At 46.0% G+C, this 20,410-nt stretch overlaps 1 protein-coding gene across 2 annotated transcripts in view; it reads right to left on the bottom strand.

The window, feature by feature from the left end:
- Positions 1-20,410, bottom strand: part of UNC5A (unc-5 netrin receptor A) — a 92,398-nt gene that overhangs the window by 40,365 nt on the left and 31,623 nt on the right. The window lies entirely within an intron of this gene.

Here is a 20,410-nt window from a genome sequence, read left to right as displayed (position 1 = left end):
TGCTTTTGAAGTCACCTAGGTGATGGATCTGAGCCACATTTCCCAGACAAGGAGCAGGAAAGGGAGGTGAGGCCTTGGGGGAGGGCAAGGGCTGAGCCAGGTGGAAGGGAGGAAGACTCTGCAGAATGGATGCCAGCGGCTCCTACCATGACCCTGCAAGGAGGTGCCTGCAGCTGTGCTTGGACAGTATTTATGAGCATCGAGCTGCAGTATATAACCATGGGGATGGGGCTGATTGAGCAGCCTGTTATCTCAGCAGCTAAATGGGTAATTGGGAGCAGGAGACGCTATCGGCAGCGATAAATCCCCCAGCAAAGCCAGTGCATTAACTAGGGCTTTAGTATCAATTATCCCTCCCAGCAGTGTTGAATAGAGAAAGTGATGCCTTTAAGTGTTGCAGGGTGGGGTGTGGGGGAGAGACTTCTGGCTGTTCTTGCCCCAAGCCTCAGGTGGAAAGAGGGAGGGAGCAGCCCAAGGGCAAGAACTTCCCCCAGGAACACGGGAACAGGGATATTGCCAGTGAGGCAGGCATTCAAGGGCAGGGGTGGTGGTAAAAGATGGGGGAGCAGCCTTAGTGGCAGACCGGCAACTTAATCAGGCTGGATTGTTTATTTTAGTAGTCCAATATACTGCTTGCCTCTAGAGCCAGGAAGATGGAAACTGCTGAAATGAGTGTGTGTGCTTTTGAGCATGTATAGAGAGCCTTCCTCTCACCACTGAACAAGCCCATAATCAGCCCCTGCACAGAGAAGGAGAGGTTTCAAGGTCAGCTGGTGTATCTTCCAGCTGGGCGTCAGCCTTTCCATTTTGATATTGGGCTGTGCTCAGCATGCCATAAATGGATAGCATCCAGTCCTCATAGAGGCTGCGTATATTGTGCAGATGAGACACTATATGACTGAGGTTACGCTTGCTGGGTTTCTCTGCACTAGGACCAAGCTTATCCCCAGTAGTCACCAGACACTAATCCATAAAGCAACACCAATTGTTCTTCCTCCTCACCTTCACCAATATTGATGTTCACTGCACTCATTCTGACTCTCTTCCCAGATGGGAGGAAGTTGTTAGCAAAATCCATGCCCTGCTGTCTTGCTTTGCATCAGGGCATCACCCCCATGTCCTCTTGGACTTTCCAATTAATTGTTTAAATCACCATGGTGCATGCAAGCTATTTTTATTTTACATGTGTATCTGTCCTTTCCTCCAAGGAGTTCAGGGCAGGCAATTCTCACCCCACTCCCCATTTTATCCTCAAATGCAATCCTGCATGATAGGATAGGCTGAGGTTCAGTCAATGACCCATGAAGCACCTAACTGAGCTTCATGATTGTGTGGGGATTTGAACCCTGGTCTCTCAAGTCCTACTCTACCACTTTAACCACGACACACCGATTCTCAAACATTTCATTTTTGCTTTCGTAGTTCTGAGAGAGACCCATGTTCCAGGGTGAGGGAGAGAGGGAGGCAGAGACAGGACTGGTTATCTGAATCATGCTAGTTTAGACTACAACTCCCATCAGCCCAGCAAGCTGGGAATTCTCAAAGTTAACCCTTCTTATACAAGGAGTCTGTGTAGACCAGGCATGGCCAAACTTGGCCCTCCAGCTGTTTTGGGACTATAATTCCCATCATCCTTGACCACTGGGTCCTGTTAGCTAGGGATGATGGGAGTTGTAGTCCCAAAACAGCTGGAGGGCCAAGTTTGGCCATGCCTGGTGTAAACTATTACTCTCCTAGGGTATTGACTGTGTAACTCACATATATGGCTCCACTCTTCCAGATGGTTATTTATTGCCACCTGCCAGTCATTGGCTTCCATTATCTCCCAGGATGCTCCAGCATTTGCAACTTGTACATCCTTGTCTGGTGAATGAAGGGAGAAGAGGGGCTGTGCATAACTAGAATCAGTTGTGTGGAGAAATGCTGTCCGACAAACTCACTATCACAACTGGTCATGAAGGCCTTGGTGATAAAACTGGTGGTTCCAGAGGACATCTCCCTTAACAAAAACAACAGTAAGGTATATGGTAGATGTTCTCTCATTTGCTGTTGTTCCTACAGCCGTGTTCTGGTAGAAGACCAGCTCTGGAATGGGGATCACTTATTATGAAGGTTTCACAATCGGGAAGAGATATTGGGTTGGATCGAGACTAAGTTAGTTAGGACTTCCGGGGTGGCGCCATCGGCAATGGCAGATTCCCTCTGAACTGGAGGGGCCAGCTCCACGGGAATCGGGTCTTTTCCGCTACGGTGAAGCGGGGACCCATTCAAAAATCATAGGCGGATGAAGCCTGTGACAATGGGACTCGGCGGGCACCCTTAGCGCCCCCCCAACCCGCAAAAGAACCCATCAACGGGCTCCGGAGCGAAGAGGGGGAAGTGGCGCGGTGCTGAGAGTCAACTGCTTCTTCCGTGGAGCGAAGCCGCACAGTCATTGCCGGAGAGCGCTCCCTTTTTCCTGGGACAATCTGGCTTCTAAAATAATCACCCGTGAGTACCTAAACTCAGACAATTGGACTCTAAATAAGGACTTGTGAGCAGAAAGGAAAATTGGACTTAAAAGTTTACCTTAATTTGGCGCTGAAACGGGAAGGTCTAAACAGGAAGTCAGCCTTCCGTTTCTTTGTAGATAGATTAAAGCAAAGACATGGCAAACTAGAGCTCAGAAAATCGCCTGTAAAAGATTAACTTTCATCATTTAAAATTGTTGAACCCCCTTCAGAAGCAGGAGAAGAGGGGGGTTTTTTTCGGACTGTTTAAACCTGCAGAAGTGAGGGTAAAGTAAAGTAACTTTCCACCGTCCTGATCCTGGAGCGGGGTGTTAGGACTGACGTTTTTTGAAGCTCATTGACCAGAGACAACGTTTTTGACAGATAGCTATAAGAAGAGAAACTTTGACTCCATTGTTCCCTTTCGCTTCTTAAAGGAACAAATATTGACAAAATATCTGAAAAAGGAAACTTTGTCGCTAGACTTGTATTTAAAAGAAAGAACAAATAGAAGTTTTCCCCCTAGAGGGAGACTGTGAAACTGTAACCAACTCCAGGGAGCTGGCAGCTGTTACAGATTACAATCGTGGGAATAGACATCTGACCTTGTAGGACAATGTATTCAGAAGCTCTGTTGTGTGCTTTCTATAAAACAAATGCCCTATTGGAACAGCTACATGAGAAGACGAATTTGATGGCTGATTCAATTAGAAATTTTGAACAGGCAGTGGGAAATTTTGAACAGGCAGTGGGAAAATATGTGGAGCCCACCCAGGAATTAAATCAGGAGTGTGCCTTGACAGAACAGGCCCAACAGGAACATGAGCTTTCGGATTTGACAAATGAACTTGGAAAAAGCCAGATTTGGAAAGAAAAAGTTTGGTTTGGCTTGGAAATGGGGGGCTGGATAGACCCCCCTATGCAGGGATCTTTGGACTTTCCAAGTCTGGCAATGGGCCGTGAGATGTCTGGGATTGTGGGGGCTCTTAATTTTGGAGGGATTCTGAAACACATTTGTAAATACCACATGGAGTTTAGTTTGGACTATGGAAAAGGGGCTGATCTGTTGAAAAGGGTCAAAAACATTGTTAAGCTGGAGTTCCCACGAGTGAAACGAGCAGGAGACAAGGGAAAATACAGTTACAAATATGAAGAAGCGCTGCGGAAGGGACATGGAAGAGACTTAAGGGCCTCAGATATAAGGTTACCAGGTTAATGCGCTAGATCGATGGGAAAATAAGGACTGACAAAACCCGGGACCAGGACGAAGGGACGTTGGATGAAGATCGGATTGTTTCTATTTCTTTTTCTACTACTAGGATTGTTTTATAAAATTGATGAATGTTAGAAAAATGTTGGAATGAAATTACTTGGCTTTAGTAAAAATGTTTAAAGAATTATGTAAGAATACCATGGTTATGAGAAGTTGGTAAAAATAAGATTTAAGTTTTAAGTTTCAAGGTTTTTTATAGTAAGGTAAGATTAAAATAGTTTAAGGTAATGTAATGACAGAATTTTATGAAATATGGAAAGGATTTGCTGCAACAATTAACAACTAGGATACAAAAAAAGGGAGGAGGAGGTGGTCAAAGAAAGAAGGTAATGACAGTTGAGGATTTGAGAATAATGGATTTGTTTTTAAAAGTTTGTGGTGTATTTTTGTTGTTTTTTTTTTGAATTTGTATTGTTGGATGTGGTTTGTGTTTTTCTTCGTTCTTTCCTTTTCTTTGTTCTTTCTTTGTTTTTTTTCTACTTTGTTTTCTTTTGTAACTCTAAATTATTTTTTTCCAATAAATATTATTAAAAAAAAAAAGAGACTAAGTTAGTTAGATCTCACTGAAGTCCATTGGGCATAATGAGTCATCATTAACTTTCCAAACAGATTTCAACTGGGCCTCAATTTGGCTACCTACCTGAGTCTGAATCCAACTGATTATCTCCAAAGATAGCAAGCGTACAGATATATTGATATGGAAGACAGGTGTGTTATAATTCAGAAATTATCAGCGAGCAAATCTGTACGAGAGAGAGAAAGATTAAAATCTTTTCAACCCACAGGGAAATTTAAGTCCTGGACTAGACAATACGCTTGGCATGTGATCATTTATTCCAGGCTTGTTTTTCTTTCAGAAATAGCCATGGGCAGGAGGGGGTGGAATGGATTGGAGCTGCAGTAAATGCAGCCCCCCCCCCAAATAATCCCCCTGAAACTATAATTTGGCTCAAAGGTGCTATTGAAGGAAATGTCACCTTCAGGGGTAAATCCCTTCCCCTGAGGTACTATTTTAGTGATCTGGATCAAGCCCCCACAGCTATTTCTAAAAGAAAAGGAAAAACCCAAGACACACAATCACCTGGGAAATGTATCATTTTGCTTCAGCTTACTAGGCTGCAGAGGAGGCAGGATTCTTACCCATCGCACTCTGGTCCATACCAATGTAAGAACCTCGTAGATAAAAAGTCATGCACCCCACAAATGAGCTCATTCACCTGCCACTGCTGGTGAGAACATTTTCCCTTGCCCCTTCTCTCAAGCCTGGAGAAAGATAAAGGACCTCATGGACCTAGTGCTGGTTTGAGAATGGACAGGAAAGCAGAGAGGGGTCTCAGCCCTTTACGAGCCTTCCCAAACCCAGCATGGGCTTCAATAAACTCTGCTGCCCTCCTCTAGGCTCAGGAGGAGAATGGGGAAGTCTCCCTCATCTGACACAGGGAGCCACTCAGAAAGCAGAGAGGCATTTTACTGCTTTGTGCAACTCTCTCAGTGCAGCAGGAAGGGTCCCTGATGCTCTTACCCAGCTTGGATTTGCAGGGTAGGGAGAATTAGAGCTTGCCCTTGCAATTGCACTAGACTAGGGGTGATGGGAGTTGTAGTTCAACAACACCTGGGGACCCACCGGTTGAGAAAGGCTGCACTAGACAAACCTTTTCTCTTTTTCCTGTCAATGGCCCCATTCCCTTAGGGGTACCCCGTTGGTGGCTGCGTACTGACTGCATTCAGGTTCAAAGCCAGCCACCCCTTCCCTCTCTCTCTTTGCCCTTCCTCTTCCTGACACCTCCTTCCCTTCTTTCTCTCCCCCTCTCTTTTCCTCTTCCTCTGGTGCAGGTGTGTGTGGGGAGAACCTTTCTAACCTTCTGGATTTTATGGAACTAAAACTCCCATCAGACTTAGCAAGCATGGCCAATGGCTAGGAGTGATGGGAGTTGTAGCTCAGCAACATCTGGGGGCCAGAGGTTTTCCCCCATGCCTGCTTAGTGGGCTGCCAAGGAAGAAAGAGAATGCTCTTGCCGAAGATTGAAACTGGTGGTTTGCAAAGGGACTTTGAAAGTCGGCCATAAAAGTGGCATAACATCGGGCAAAGGGCCAAAGCTTTGTTGGGTCAGGCCAAAGTTCCATCTAGTCCTGCATCCCTTTCGCTCAGTGGCTAACCAGATGCCCATGGGAAACACCCCTGCTCTAGGGCCTGGAGGTGATCAGAAATTATGCCACAAGGGTCAAGGTCAGTGGTGAGAAAAAGACTGTGTGCTTTTTTTTTTTTTTAAAGATATTTATTCCAAGTTTAAAGTTACAAAAAAGAGAAAAAAAACCATACAAAATACAAAGAAAAATTTAACCTTAACAAAGCGAAAAGTAAAAAGATAAAAGTAAACAATAAAATAGAATAAAAAAAGAAGACTTAACAAAAAATATAAAAATGCATTAAGTTAAAATGAAACAAAAACAGATTAAACCTTTACATAGCCTTTTCCCTTTACTTATTTCCATGACCTCCTCTCACCTCCCAATTTTGTATTCTAGTTCAGATTGTATTTCCAGCAAATCCTTCTAACCTTATTTTCATTTACGTATTTTAATTTAAAATAATGTAATTAAACCTCCTCTGTTTCGTCAATTTCATCAACTCATTTTTGCTTAATCCTTTATATCATATCTACCAAAACGACCTAATTTTCTTTTTCCAACCTCTTTCTAACAGTCTTTTATATTGCAATATTTTTGAAGGTATATTTTGAATTTTTTCCAATCTTCTTCCATCGACCCTTCTGAGAAAAAGACTGTGTGCTTACCAGCCTCATATAACCAATACACTTAAGTCTAACTGATACATGAAGGGGTTAATACAGGCATAGGCAAACTTGGCCCTCCAGATGTTTTGGGACTACAACTCCAATCATCCCTAGCTAACAGGACAAGTGGTCAGGGATGATGGGAGTTGTAGTCCCAAAACATCTGGAGGGCCAAGTTTGCCTATGCCTGGGTTAATACTATAGACTCTATAGTAAGCTGTCCTGCCAGGCTTAGCTCACCTTGGGAGTGACTAGGTCATCAAGTCATTATTCCCCTCCAGAAGCTCAGAGTGTGAAGAGACTAAAGCTGGTTGCTTTGGCTTAGCCACATGCCTCTCACAAACCACTCAAGTTCCTATACCAATAATTTAGGAACGTTTGCCAAACTTTTACTGCCTGTGCAACCTTTCTGTTCAGATATATGGAAAAGCACATGAACCAGACCTTTGAGGAGTTTGTAAGTAAACCAATTTTTAATTTACCAAATGTGTGGTCTTTTCCTGTGCTGAGGGAAGAGGGAAACTTTCGAGGAAACTCAGAAGGGCATATTTTAAAGGTCTAACAGGCTATATTTCCACACACTACTTTACTGCATGTTTTGTGATTTTAAATCTCTGCTTGGGTTTTCTCACCAAAGAGTACTTGCTCCAAACCTGGATCTTGGTACCCAGGAATTCCTAATTTCATACCTATTCTTCCTTGAACCAACCAAAATTATAGCCAGCTACCATTTGAGGCCCAGTGTCAAAGCTTCATCTAGTCCAGCATTCTGTTTCCCACAGTGGCAAAATCAGGCATGCCATTGCAGAATGCATGGGATGGAACATTTCCTTCATACTGTATTGTCAGATGGGCATTTTAAGAATTTTGTATTGTACATCGTTTTCCTTTTCTTACTAAGTTTTCATTCATTTTACCTGTTTTGTATTTCTTCTTTCTGTTAAGTTGCTTCAAAGTGGCAAACAAATGCAAATCATAATGATTATAAATAATAAATATTATTGTTGCATCATAATTTTGATTAACGCTTACGGTACAACAGTTTTTATTATTATTACAAATACATTGGCTGGTAAGAGACCTGTAAAAGAGAGCTGGGGATGTGGGCATATCAAGAGAAGCTCATCTTAGAATTGTAGAGTTGGAAGGGACCCCAAGGGTCATCTAGTCCAACCTCCTGCAATGCAAGAATCTCAACACACCGTTCCCCATCCAATTTGCTTAGCTTTGCAAATGTGCTAGCAGTTTTACTGCTGCACCACTAGCCATAGCCACCAGGGGGTTTGGAGCTTCCTGCCTATCGCAGAAGCCAGCAATTAAATGAGATTTCAGAGAAGGTCAGAATGTTTGAATTTTTCCAGATGCAGGCACAATAGAGAGCAGTTCACTACACGTATATACTAGGATGAGAAGAAAACAAGCCAACAAACAAAATATATCTACTGATGATGAAACGTACCCTAGCTAGATTTGGGCTGCTACGCCAAGCGCAGCAGACGTGCTTAGTTGTGTTAGGAACAGGATTAGACAAATACTATATATATATATATATATATATATATATATATATATATACACACGCTCACATAGGTCGAAGATCACTGACAAACTCATACTACAATATTATGAAAACCATTTCTTTTTAAAGGCAGTGCATGCAGAGCTTATGGCGGTGGCCCCATAAACTGTGCTTCTCAGTAGTAGAATATGTGTTCTGCATGCAGAAGGACCCAGGTTCACTCCCCAGAATCTCAAGGTGGGGCTGGGGAGACTCCAGAGAGCCAGGGGGCACAATTCTGAGCCAGAGGGACCAATTGCCCAACTCACTATAAGGCGTCTTCCTTCGTGAGCTAATCTTGGCACAGGGTCAGGTGGATATTAAAACTAATTACCTCAAGAACCACAACTCAAATTAATATGCAAATTTTACGTAAGCACATCTGCTAACAGGCTGCTTCTTTTGTATAAGTAGATATTAGAGGCAGGGTGTTGAGGAGGGGGCAGGAAGGGTGGAGAGGGGCTAACTTTCCCATTAAGGGTCCTCTCAGACAGCCTTTTGAGTGTAAAGATCCCTCATTAGGGCTTGGAGCACTTGATAGCTCCTTCCTCCATAATTGATGACACTGGTTCTTACAAATCTCGCTGAAGTAAGTCTCAATTAACATGCAAATTTTGGGTAAGCGCATCTCCCCATCTCTACTTCCTTGGTACAAGTTCATCACCTCTTGAAGTTGCTCTGGTTACCAGAGAACAGTGTGGTTTGGGAGCAGCTATACAAATATACGGTTCTTTTAGGCAGGGGGAAAAAAACAACAGCCAAAAGATGAAAATAAAACACAGAAACACTTACATAGGCCAAACCATCATTATGCTACCTTATCTTCAGGAGGTCCTTCTGCCAAGAGAGGGGCCACCCTTATTCCCGTCAAAGTCCACACCATCTCAAAGCGTCCTCGTACAGGGCCTTTGTTTTACAGCCAAACCACTAATATATTTTGCAATCTCTCCAAATAGCAAAGTTCAGAACATCTTACCACAATCTAACCACAACTAACTGGGCAAAATTCCCAGCTTAAGCAGGTGTCTGTCCTTCCTTTATGTCTCTCTTGTTTGCGTCACCCGTCAGCATTGCCTCTGATCGGGGTTTCTCTCTCTCAGAGCTCCCACAATCAGCCATTTTGAGCAATCTTCCATTTTGACATCTGCTTTGGCCAACTCAGTTTAATCTACATCATCTCAAAAGCAAGCCATGGGGCCTACAATGCAAGCCGGGATGCAATAGCAGCGCCTACCTTCAGCAAGCAGCCAACACAACAGATCCAATACAGCACAAGCCCCTACACCTTTGGCAATAATCTGCGGCACCATAAAGGATTGTGAATTATGAGCTACAGAAAGGTTGGGTCCTTTGAAAGTGCCAAAAATGCTTGGGATGGCCATAAAAAACATTTTATTTAACTTAAAAGCATTTATAAACCACTTAATATTTCAAAAAATTCTAAGCAGTTTACAATATGAAAACAATAAACAGAGCGTGCAGATATGCATCTATTTTGCACTCAGGTATTTGTAAAGGTAAAGGTAAAGGGACCCCTGACCATTGGGTCCAGTCGTGACCGACTCTGGGCTTGCGGCGCTCATCTTGCTTTTTGGCCGAGGGTGCTGGCATACAGCTTTTGGGTCATGTGGCCAGCATGACTAAGCCGCTTCTGGTGAACCAGAGCAGCACACGGAAACGCTGTTTACCTTCCCGCTGGAGTGGTACCTATTTATCTACTTGAACTTTGACGTGCTTTCAAACTGCTAGGTTGGCAGGAGCAGGGACCGAGCAATGGGAGCTCACCCCGTTGCGGGGATTCGAACCACCAACCTTCTGATCGGCAAGTCCTAGGCTCTGTGGTTTAACCCACAGCGCCACCCATGTATACCACCCAGTATGCAATATGAAAACAATAAACAGAGCATGCAAATATGCATCTATTTTGCACACAGGTATTTGTACCTAAGTACAAAAACACCTTGCAAATGGCTACCAGCTGCCCTAATTCAGAGGCAGCCAATACGGTCCCACCACCACTGGTTTCTGGACTACAACACCTTTGACGATTTGCTGCTGGCTGGGGCTGATAGGAACTGGAGTTCAATAACATCTCAAGGGCACCTCGTTGACTACCCCTGCTCTTAAAGAACTCATTTCCCCCAAACAAACCTTCCCTAGGAAAGCACATGATTCCACTTATAGCACTTTGATGAGCACCAGGAGTGTGGCATCAACACTGCTGTTTGCTCTGTATTCAGCCCATTTCATTTATGCATTTTGTAGCGGTGAGTAAGGGGAACAGCATGGCCCAAATTCATTTACTGCTGATGGTTCCAGGGTGCTGAGCCCAGTGAAGTGGGTGGGTGTCTGAGTCTCACAGCTGCCTCTTCTGGCAACTTCATGGAGATGCTGACTGGCATTTGTTATTTGTAGGATGCCAGCTCTTGGCATCCCCTGAATGTGCTCATCACTTCCAGCAGAAAATAGGTTTCTGGCCCTCACTGTTTGGGACAAAACTGGGGGGGGGGGGGTGAATCACTTAATCATATGCCTCCCCACCAGACTTCAAGTCCAAGGAAACATTAATTTTCATGTTGTTGTTTTTAAATCGTAAGTGAAGAGAGTGCTCACTACAGCTCTGCACCCTCAAAGACTGCTCTCTGCCACCCACCCTTATGGTACATTGTTTGCCTTGGTACTTGGTACCCTGATTCCCCTCACGGAGCTACAAATATGGTTTAATAGACAATCCCTCTTTATGGGGAGCTCTGCGAATTGTAACTCTGAGGGGGAAAGGCATCTCCTAAGAACTCTCAGCACCCTTAACACAGTTCCCAGCATTCTTGCGGAGGGAAGCCATGACTATTTAAAGTGGTATGATACTTTAAATGCATAGTGTAGATAGAAAGCTTTGTGGTGGTGGTGGGGACTCTTTCTTATATGCAGGTGCTCTGGTGGTAGAGATACAGTGGTACCTTGGTTTATGAACAGCTTAGTTTATGAACAACTTGGATTAAGAACGCTGCAAACCCAGAAGTAGGTGTATTGGTTTGTGAACACTGCCTTGGAAGCAGAACATGTTCCGCTTCCTGCTGAGTGTGTTCCATTTGTAAAGTGAGTCCCCCGCTGCTATGGGAAAGCACACCTTGGTTTAAGAACACTTTGGTTTAAGAACAGACTTCCGGAATGGATTAAGTTCCTAAACCAAGGTACCACTGTATTTAGAGACCAGTTGACCTGGTGCCTATTCCTAGGCTAGTAGCCTGGTGACTCATTGATTAACTCCAGAACAAAATCTGGATTGATGCTGGCAGGATCCAATCAGGCATGCACCATTGTCTGCCATCCTTGCCATCCTACTTGCATCATCCATCACCCCCTCCCCTTTGCACACCATTGCACAATGGGAAAGACAAGGCATCTGCGCCAGCCTCTCTGAGATACTTTGGAAAGTAGGCGGCTGCATTGCAGGGGCATAGAAAGGACCGACTTGTTTGCCTCTCTAATGCTACAGTTAAGACCCAGCTCAGATCTGAACCAGATCATCTCAAGTTTGACAGCCTAATGTCATGGTGCCAATAAAGCTGCTCCAACACACACAAACACACCAATTCTAGGAGGAAAAGAACAAGCCACGTGCATTGTGGCCCTAAGCTGAGGCTATGACCCATCCTTTCAGTTCTGTCCCACATGATGTCAGAATCAAGCCTTTAGTGTGTCCTTCCCATTATAAACCAGACAGGTACCTTCTCAACTGCTAAGGACGTTCCTCTTTCAACCAGCCTTCTGAATGGAGATATTTATCCCAATTGGTATCTGTTTCTGATTTGAATTGATTTTATGTATGTGTTGTCGTTTATATATGTCTTTTTAAATTGTATTTATATATGCAGTTGCTTTAACAGATATATCAAATTGCTTCAGGTTGTCTCATGGGAAATGATTCATGAGTGAAAATAATAATAGGGTGGTAGTAGTAGTAGTAGTAATGCTCATCTAAGATGCAACTTCGGTCTCAGAATCAGGAGAGACGCTGTCCAAGCACATCTGGGTTCAACAGACCTCTGCTGTGCCCTCCTGATGGCTCAGGAATTGAACCCCCAGAGACTGCTAGAGATCCTGCCACTTCAGGGGCTGCTTAATGTGGCTATTTCTGGCTATGGTAATGTATGTATCTGAGCAAGGGAAACAAGCATCAAAAAGCTCACCTCTTCCCAGCCCAGTTAGTTATTATTACAGCCCTGACAGGGGGAGAGAACTGCCATCCAGAGTGTGAGCTCATTTAGGGAAATGGATGCATTGTGAGAGAGGCACAAATATTATCTGCAGCTACACACTGCGGGAGGGTCCTGCCAGGCACACACACACTTAAGCAAACATTTACATGCACATGTGCACACACACACATTCTTAATCTGATAGAAGAGTAGAGGCTTTGGCTAGCAAAGCAAAAGAACTGCAGCTATCATGGCAGAAAGAGACTGAGACCCTTTGGAACTAACCCCACCCTTCAGGTGAGTAGCTGCTGCTTTTGTAGGCATGTGTATGTCTCCCCCTGCAGTGGGGCAAATGAAAGACAGGAGAGGCCAATCGCTTGCTGTCAGTCACAATAATGAGGGATCTGACAGAATCAAGGTAGCGCATAGCAACAGTTCTGACAAGAGGCACAATGCCACAGATCCTCAGAAACATCCCGCTTGCAGCCAGTGCAGCAGCCAATTTTCAAAGAGCTGCTGAGCATTTGGAAGAGACCAGGGGTTGGGGGGGAGGATGGATAAGGGTGATGAATGTGTGTGCTCCAGTCCCAGCGGCTGCTTTGGCTTATTACTCTACACCAGCTGGATCCCACCAAGCTGTACTCATGAGATTTAACAAACCAGAAGCACATTAACCTGACACAGTAGTCACTACAGCCCAGAACAATGTCCTCTGCCCCTTAAAAAAGATGTGCAGCCCATTGATCCCTGGAGAAGGGAAGCCTTTTCAACATAGGACCTTCTGCTGTCAGCATAGGGCAGAATAGAACCATCTACAACTCACTCTTCATATACCCATTTGTGTCGCAGCTGCCCCTGTGTGGTTGGACCTTTCCAATAGTGGCACCACAAAGTTCCTCTGCACCAACCAGCTTGTGCTTGGGAGAGTCCAAAGCACTTCAGATATATTTGCCTCAGCAACCCTTACATCAACAGAGCCCCATACTTGAGCAAGATCTCACATGGTAGACTTTCACAACCATGGGCAACACTGACCAAGGGAGGGCTAAAAGCACAGCCCCACTCTAGAGTAATCATGGTAATGCCCCCACCTGCAAGTAATGCATGAAAAGGGCTAGAGTGGTTTGCCATACATGAGATTTCCTGGCTCACAGGAGCCTGGTTCAGGCTCTTAACCACGATACTACAACTGCTCTATCCCCTTCTCCAGATCCCATGGATTAGACAAATTCATGGTGGATAAGGCTGCTACCCATGATGGCTATACTCTGCTCCTCCAGAGGGAGGATACTTCTGAATACCAATGGATGAAAACTGCAAGAGGGCAGGATATGCCCTTGGGTCCTGCTGGTGCATCTGGTTGGTCACTGAGAAAAGGATGCTGGACTGGATAGATCACTGACCTCATCCAGCAGTGCTATTATGTTCACATGTGCTCCAGAACTGAAAATAATCTTTAGCGACAAGGGTTGAAATACTGCACACATACCGTTACTCCAGAGGCACATCTGAGTGCCTAAGAAGTGGAATTCTGGGAGGGTTTCGTCCCTTACTACTATAAACCCACCATCCATCATCCAGTGTTGTCAACAGATCTCTCCTGATAAAAGTCTGCACTGAAAATCTAGCTGTTGCTCTCTTTACGTTCCAAAGACCACTACGATAGGCACAGCAAGCATGATGATTTGCCCCAAAAGGTATGTCCCACCTGCATAATGCTCTCAGGACACTATTTGGCTAGGAGCCCAGCACCACCAAGAGAAAGAAAACAGCCGTGAGGAGTCAAGGCAGCAACTCTCCCACTGATCTGAGAAAGAGCAGGAGAGTGTACTGCCCTGTCCTCTCATCTAAGGGGGAGTAGCAGTAGAGAATGAAAAAACTGTCCCAGTTCACCTGCAAGGAACTTGTAACAAACAGAATGTCTCCCTCCCTCTTCCCTCTCCCCATGAGCCCAGAACTCAGGTAGTGTTCATCCAGGGAGAAGCCAGAAATGAAACTCCAAAGAGAGTCATAAACCCAGCAAAATGTGAACAAACTTGTTACCTCTGGTTTGAGAACACAAAAGGGGTTTTAGTATGTGTGGCCAGAGCTCACCAAGAACAAGCTTCCTGGGATTTCACTTAAGCAATGGTCTAACAAGCTTCCTACTTCTCCAGCAGGGAGGGAGGATCTTGCCATGTGAGGCTTCTGGGAGCAGACAGGCCTTGACACCATGTTGGGCTTTACTCTGATGGGTTAGATCAGCATACGAGCCCAATGTGTCCACTCCAGTGACAATGTTAGCGCACAGAGCTGAGCGACTCTGACACAGACCATTTATCAAGCCCTTTCTGCTGCAAGCAAGACCCTGGTAATATTGCTCAGTATAGGACTATGATGTGGCCGAGACAGCAGAGTGGTGTTTTGTTTCTTCTGCCAGTGCTGTGGAGCTACTGGCATGCATGTGGGGGGGGGGGGACCTGAACATGTGATGCGTCCTTTTATAGCATCATCGGCAGAAGAGATTTATGAAGCCAATCCTATCCACTTCCCAAGTCAGTTTGCAGTTACCATGCTTGCTAAGGACTATTTCTCTGTGTGTGTCCATTGAGGAGGAGTCAGAGACATTAAAAGAAAGGCAAAATTACAAATCTGGCGCTTTACCTGTTCCAAAGCAAATTGCCTCTCTAGCCCCTCCAAAGCCTGTCCCTGATGTAGACAGCAGTTGCAGCATCTCTAAATTCCGCTGTCTGAAGGCATGTGGCCATCACTCACTCCACAGTTACTGTCCCCTCAGACTTTGTTAACAAAAGATCAGGCCTGGAACACACTGCTCGCCTCGGCTGCTGAGCCTAATTAAGCACTGCGGGAATGTTCCATTTATGAATGGACAGACAGCTCCTCTTACGCCACTTTTGATGTGCTGGGTAAAAGGAGATGCTAGGAAGCCTTGCCTTGGGAGCCTGTTTTGGGGTGGGTTGGAGGAGCTGAATGGAGGGGGTGGAGAAAAGCTTCAACCCTCAAATGGAACCTATTATTCTCTTGTGCCCAAGCTGACATCACTCAAGCCCAGGAAGAAAGGACATTGCCCATGTCACAAGGCCATCTAAGCAAAGCAGTAGCTATTCTTAATTTCCCAGGAGGTTTTCCAAGTAGTAACACACTGCAGCCAAAACGGAGAAAAGGTTCATCATTCTACCATATGGTTCATAGGTAAGGTTATGTATATTAGAAAGGTTCAACATTCAATGCCAAATTGCCCCCAATTCTGTGTCAAGAAAAGCTGACTTCTGCATCCTATATCAGTTTTGCAAGCTGAGCAAATCTGCATCAATTTGCTTACTTTGCATAATTTATTTGTTTCTATCCATCCCAAGGAGCGATGGAAAGGCCTTGCATTCTGATGACTGGAAATTCTACAAAGCCCTTCTTTGATTTCTGAGGGTTCCAAAATAACTCCCACACTTGCAAATCTCGTCTGTTAAGGACTAGAAACATGCTTTTAAAATATAAACAGAGATTCTCTGGATGCTGTTTAGTGTACCAAACACCAAATTTCTGTCCATGTAAAGTGGGGTCATGCAGATGCAGAACAGAAAAGAGTCCTGGGCCACTGGACTTCTCTTCCAAAAAACATTTCCGGAATCCTTACTTGAAGCAGCTCACTCTCACACTTCATTCATGACACATCCTGCAACACTTGGTTCTCTCTCTCAAAATCACCCTTGACTGCTTAAGATTATGATTTCCCCAGTCAGGGGAAAGGGTTTTTGGCACTCTCTTGCCATGGGCAGTGGAGTGTGAAAGTGTTCACAGAGTACAGTTCCTTTCGAAGAGCTCAATAAGGTTTCTAGGGTGCCTTACTACCAGCCCTCTAGTTTTCAGTGAATTTCAGGCTAGCTACACCGGCTTTGAACTCTGACTGCACTCAGCACTGAATCCTTGTATTTTCCTAGGAAGCCGCCTATTCCGCCTAGAAAAAGGAAAGATCTATTTTGCTGTGTTCTTGAAACTAAAGATCCACCAACCAGAGATATATTCACTTAGAAAAAAATCAAATCTGAGCCGAAGTGATTGGTTTTGAATACCAGAATTGAACTGAGCTTATGGTCCTTCCACACACACAAATTCCACTCCTGGCAAACCCCTTCCCAGGCTTCCTTAATTTAAGCAGTGTAATAAATTGGGAGTTTGAAAGCCTTGCCAATCTACTTCAGACCATCCAGAGCCTTACCAGTCAGTTTCAATCTACCTTCTGCCTTCCCCTGGCCTAGAGATTTCGCATGCCCAGACACTGGTTCATAGAAAGCGGCTTTAAACTAGGAATTGCATACTGACCTGTCCATGGTGCTGATATGGCTCTCATTACTCTAGTTATGGGTCACTGGCCCATGGTGCATTTACGTAACTGGGGCTCTTTTGGCCTCTGCCCACACAAGTGAAGTCTCTGCTGGCGGAGAAGCCAGCCGCCACATTCCAAGTGTGCTCTCTTTGGTGCAATCTTTATTTTAGACTCCAGCCCTTTCAGTTATGCCCTGAATTTGTTGATAAAGGGAGAGGAAACATTTTCTCTGAAAATCTGGCAGGGATATTAACTGGAGGGCTATTGTCCCCAACAGGCACATATGGTCTGGCAGTGTGCAGGCTCCACACTGTATCTATGTGATTGGGCCATTGTCCTCTAAGTGGCTTGCTGAGACCTCTAGATCCCCAGCACATGACAGCTCCAGTGACAAAGGAAGCAGCCAACTGGACATACACAGTAAGCCCAGCCAAGAACACACAGAGGGGATGTCCCTCTAGGTTATGGCTCAGGCATGCTGGCTCAGCACCAGAAAAAGAGGCTTCCAAGCCATGCCTCTATGGAGCTTGGTTCAAGCTGTTTGCAGTTCATCACTAAAACACAGAACCAAGCAAACACCAGTTACTAACAGCCAACAGTGGATGGATGAAGTGAGCTGTCCACAGGTGAGGTTCACCATCTGTGTTGATCTTCCTGAAATGGGTTCCCCTGGTGGACTGCACATTGCCTGGCCAAACCAGAGAGCAGGTGAGGTGGAAGGAAGCAAGACCGTGAACCAATGATGTATGACATCTAAACTGTCTGAAAAACTCTGAAAATTTTTGATGAAACAAGCTGGCTGTTGAAAAAACAGCCATAGCTCAGTGGCAGGACATTTGATTTGTATGCTGAAGGTCCCCGAATAAACCCCCAACATCTCCAGGTAGATATTCTCAGCTTGATACCCTGGGGAGCTGCTGCCATTCCGTGTAGGCAATACTGAGCTAGATGGACAATGGTCTGATTCAGCATAACCACTTGCAACATTCTTGTGTAACCACTCCAATCCAAAGCTGTGCTTCTGTAACAAGAAGGAAACTAATAAATGGGCTGTAGAGTATTCTGTTACAGAGATCTTGATTACAGTCCCCTCAATACTAGTACACCTAATGTTTGAGAGGGAGAATTGGGAAAGCCACAAGGATGTCTCAGAAGGATGTAGAACAGCATAAAAGACCACCAAGTTAGATATTAATAGGGGAACAGCGAGGACACAAGGAGAGCTAGGGGAAACCAAGAATATATGGGTGTGTGATAAAAAGATTCTGGGAGACAGGGAACAGGTAAACAAATTCCAGCTAACTGCCAAGTGAAGCATGAATTACACACATGGCTGTCGTAACACAAAACATTATCAAGTAGGCAAGTGCATTAGCCACTTAAGTCTTACATAGAGTGGTGGTTACAATCATATTCTTTGTCCTATAGGCACCTCAGGCAAGATAAATCTTGACTCCTGCTCTCTACTTGGAAAGTACTAAAGCATGTACTAGCGTGCCTGAACAAACAAAAACTCTTACTTTTATTCTGTGGAATACAGACAGGATCTTAGCACTAGAGGAAACTTAATGGTTATGCAAGGTTTGAGGTTGGCACCAGTCTTAAGTTTCACCAAGCTGAAATGTTAAAATCTATTCTGTGTACTACTTTCTGGAACCACTGGACTCCTTGGGTCACCTCACCAGGCTCTGTGAGCCCTGATGATGTTCCCATAGCCATACCCAGACAGTTGTTTCCTGCAAGAGACTACAGTGGTACCTCGGGTTAAGTACTTAATTCGTTCCGGAGGTCTGTTCTTAACCTGAAACTGTTCTTAACCTGAAGCAGCACTTTAGCTAATGGGGGCTCCTGCTGCTGCCGGAGTACAATTTCTGTTCTCATCCTGAAGCAAAGTTCTTAACGTGAAGCATGATTTCTGGGTTAGTGGAGTCTGTAACCTGAAGCGTATGTAACCTGAGGTACCACTGTAGGATATAAATGATAGCTAATCCTTGGTGCCCCTACTCCCCCAAATTTGATTGTTTTCCTGACACATCATCCCTTTCTGTTCCTGTCTGCCAATGTTTCCTCAGCTCCATCTCCCATCAGGCTCTCTCTCAGATTCCTTGCTCCATACTAGTGGACTGGCAAAGCGCTTTGCACTTGCTCCCTGGCATTGAAAAAGCCGCCCTAGACTTCTACCTAGTCCCCCACAGCCACCCGTACTGGATTTAGAGAAGTGCAAAATACTAAAATAAAAAAGGAATTATTGTGAAAACAAGACATATTTTTGGGAAGGCGTCAATTTTTGTCCTTGCCCAGGGCTCCATGTTCCCAAAGGCCACCCCTGTGGGTCACAAATTTGGGGTTGGAGGGCTCAAGAATGCAGCTTGGCCCTTTCCTGTTCACTCAGCTCTGCCTGGGCCCAACATTCAGCGCAGCTTAATTGGGTAACTAAGGTGAGCATACTGACAAGGCCGAAGATAAGTTCTTTTCTCCCCTCTGAAGTGGAAGCAATTGCCTGGATGCGTCCTCCTGAGGCTCGCCCTGTCTGGCGTCCTTGAATCGCCCCGCTTCCCCTCTCAAGCTCGTCTTGCGTTTAAACGGAGAGTCGTCCTTCACTGGAGGATGAGCCCGAATCTAGTTCAAATGATTTCCACCAGGCGCACTTTCCTAACTCGCTCTTCCTCCCTCAGTACCACCGATAACAAATGGCCCTCCGTCTAGACGCGCACGTGGCCGCTCAGCGCCATGTTGGCACGTGGCTTTCTCCGGCGAGAGCCACGAGGGAGGCCCCGGAGCCGCCGCGCGCTGCAGCTGCCTGCCTCTTCCCCAGCCCCTGCAGTTCGTCGACTCTAAGCTCCGCCGCCGCTTCGGAGAGAAAAGCCTGCTGCTCAGAAGATGAGGGCGAAGGCGCTTCTGCCCGCCTGCCGTTCACGCTCCTCTTTGCCCTTTGCTTTCCTGCCCAGGCGGGTCCCTTCGGTTCCTCTGGGGCCTCTCGCATGCATCCTGACACCCGGGTCACCCCTAAGACGCCCCCTCCCCATGAAGGCCATGGCCGCTGAACTGGGGCGGGGGGCGCCACGAACTGAGGAGAAACTCGCTCCGAAGACGCCTCCGGGGCTTCTCTGCCGGCTGCCCCTTTTGCTGAATTACTGAGAGGGTGGCCCCTGCTGGCCAGGTCCATTCCCAAAACATTCGCGAGCCGGAGTCACGCCGGGAACTGGAGGCTCAGCAATATCCCGATGCCACCTGCAGGAAGCGAGGGGGGGGGGAGAAGAAAAGCAATCCGCTCCTCCCCTCCCCACCCCTGTGACCTGGGGAGACGGGCTGATGCGATGCGCACAGACAGGTAGAAGGAAGCGGAGACATTGGAGCTGGGAAGCCTATTAGCGCAGCCGCAGCCTCCCGCGGGACCAGAAGCGGGGAGCTGACACGCAGCGCCCACCCCTCCCTCCTCCCGCCCTTCCCCGGTCGCTTTCTTCCTCTCCCGCCAGCGCCCTCGCGGGGACAGCCCCGCGGGCCAGACGCTTTTAATTAATTGCCCCCTGACAAGCGCGCGGGAATCTCTTAGCGCGCCGGAGTGTCGAGCTGCGGAAGAGTGATAGAGCGGCAGGAAAACGCGGCCCTGCTCCGGGCGGGAAGCGAGCGAGGGCGCCCTGCCCGGGAACGAGGCCTGCCGGGCCTGGCCTGCTTCCTGCCGCGCTTCGCTACGTGGAAACTGGAGCTGGGTTTTGGAAGGCCGTGTGAACGCTTTCAAATGGACTTTGAGTCATTATGTCCACTGGTGTAGTCT

This window comes from Podarcis pityusensis (assembly GCF_964106645.2).
Source record: "Podarcis pityusensis genome assembly, chromosome: 2".
NCBI lineage: Eukaryota > Metazoa > Chordata > Lepidosauria > Squamata > Lacertidae > Podarcis > Podarcis pityusensis.
Note: the sequence above shows the minus strand (reverse complement) of the source record. Positions and strands in the feature narration are given on the sequence as shown.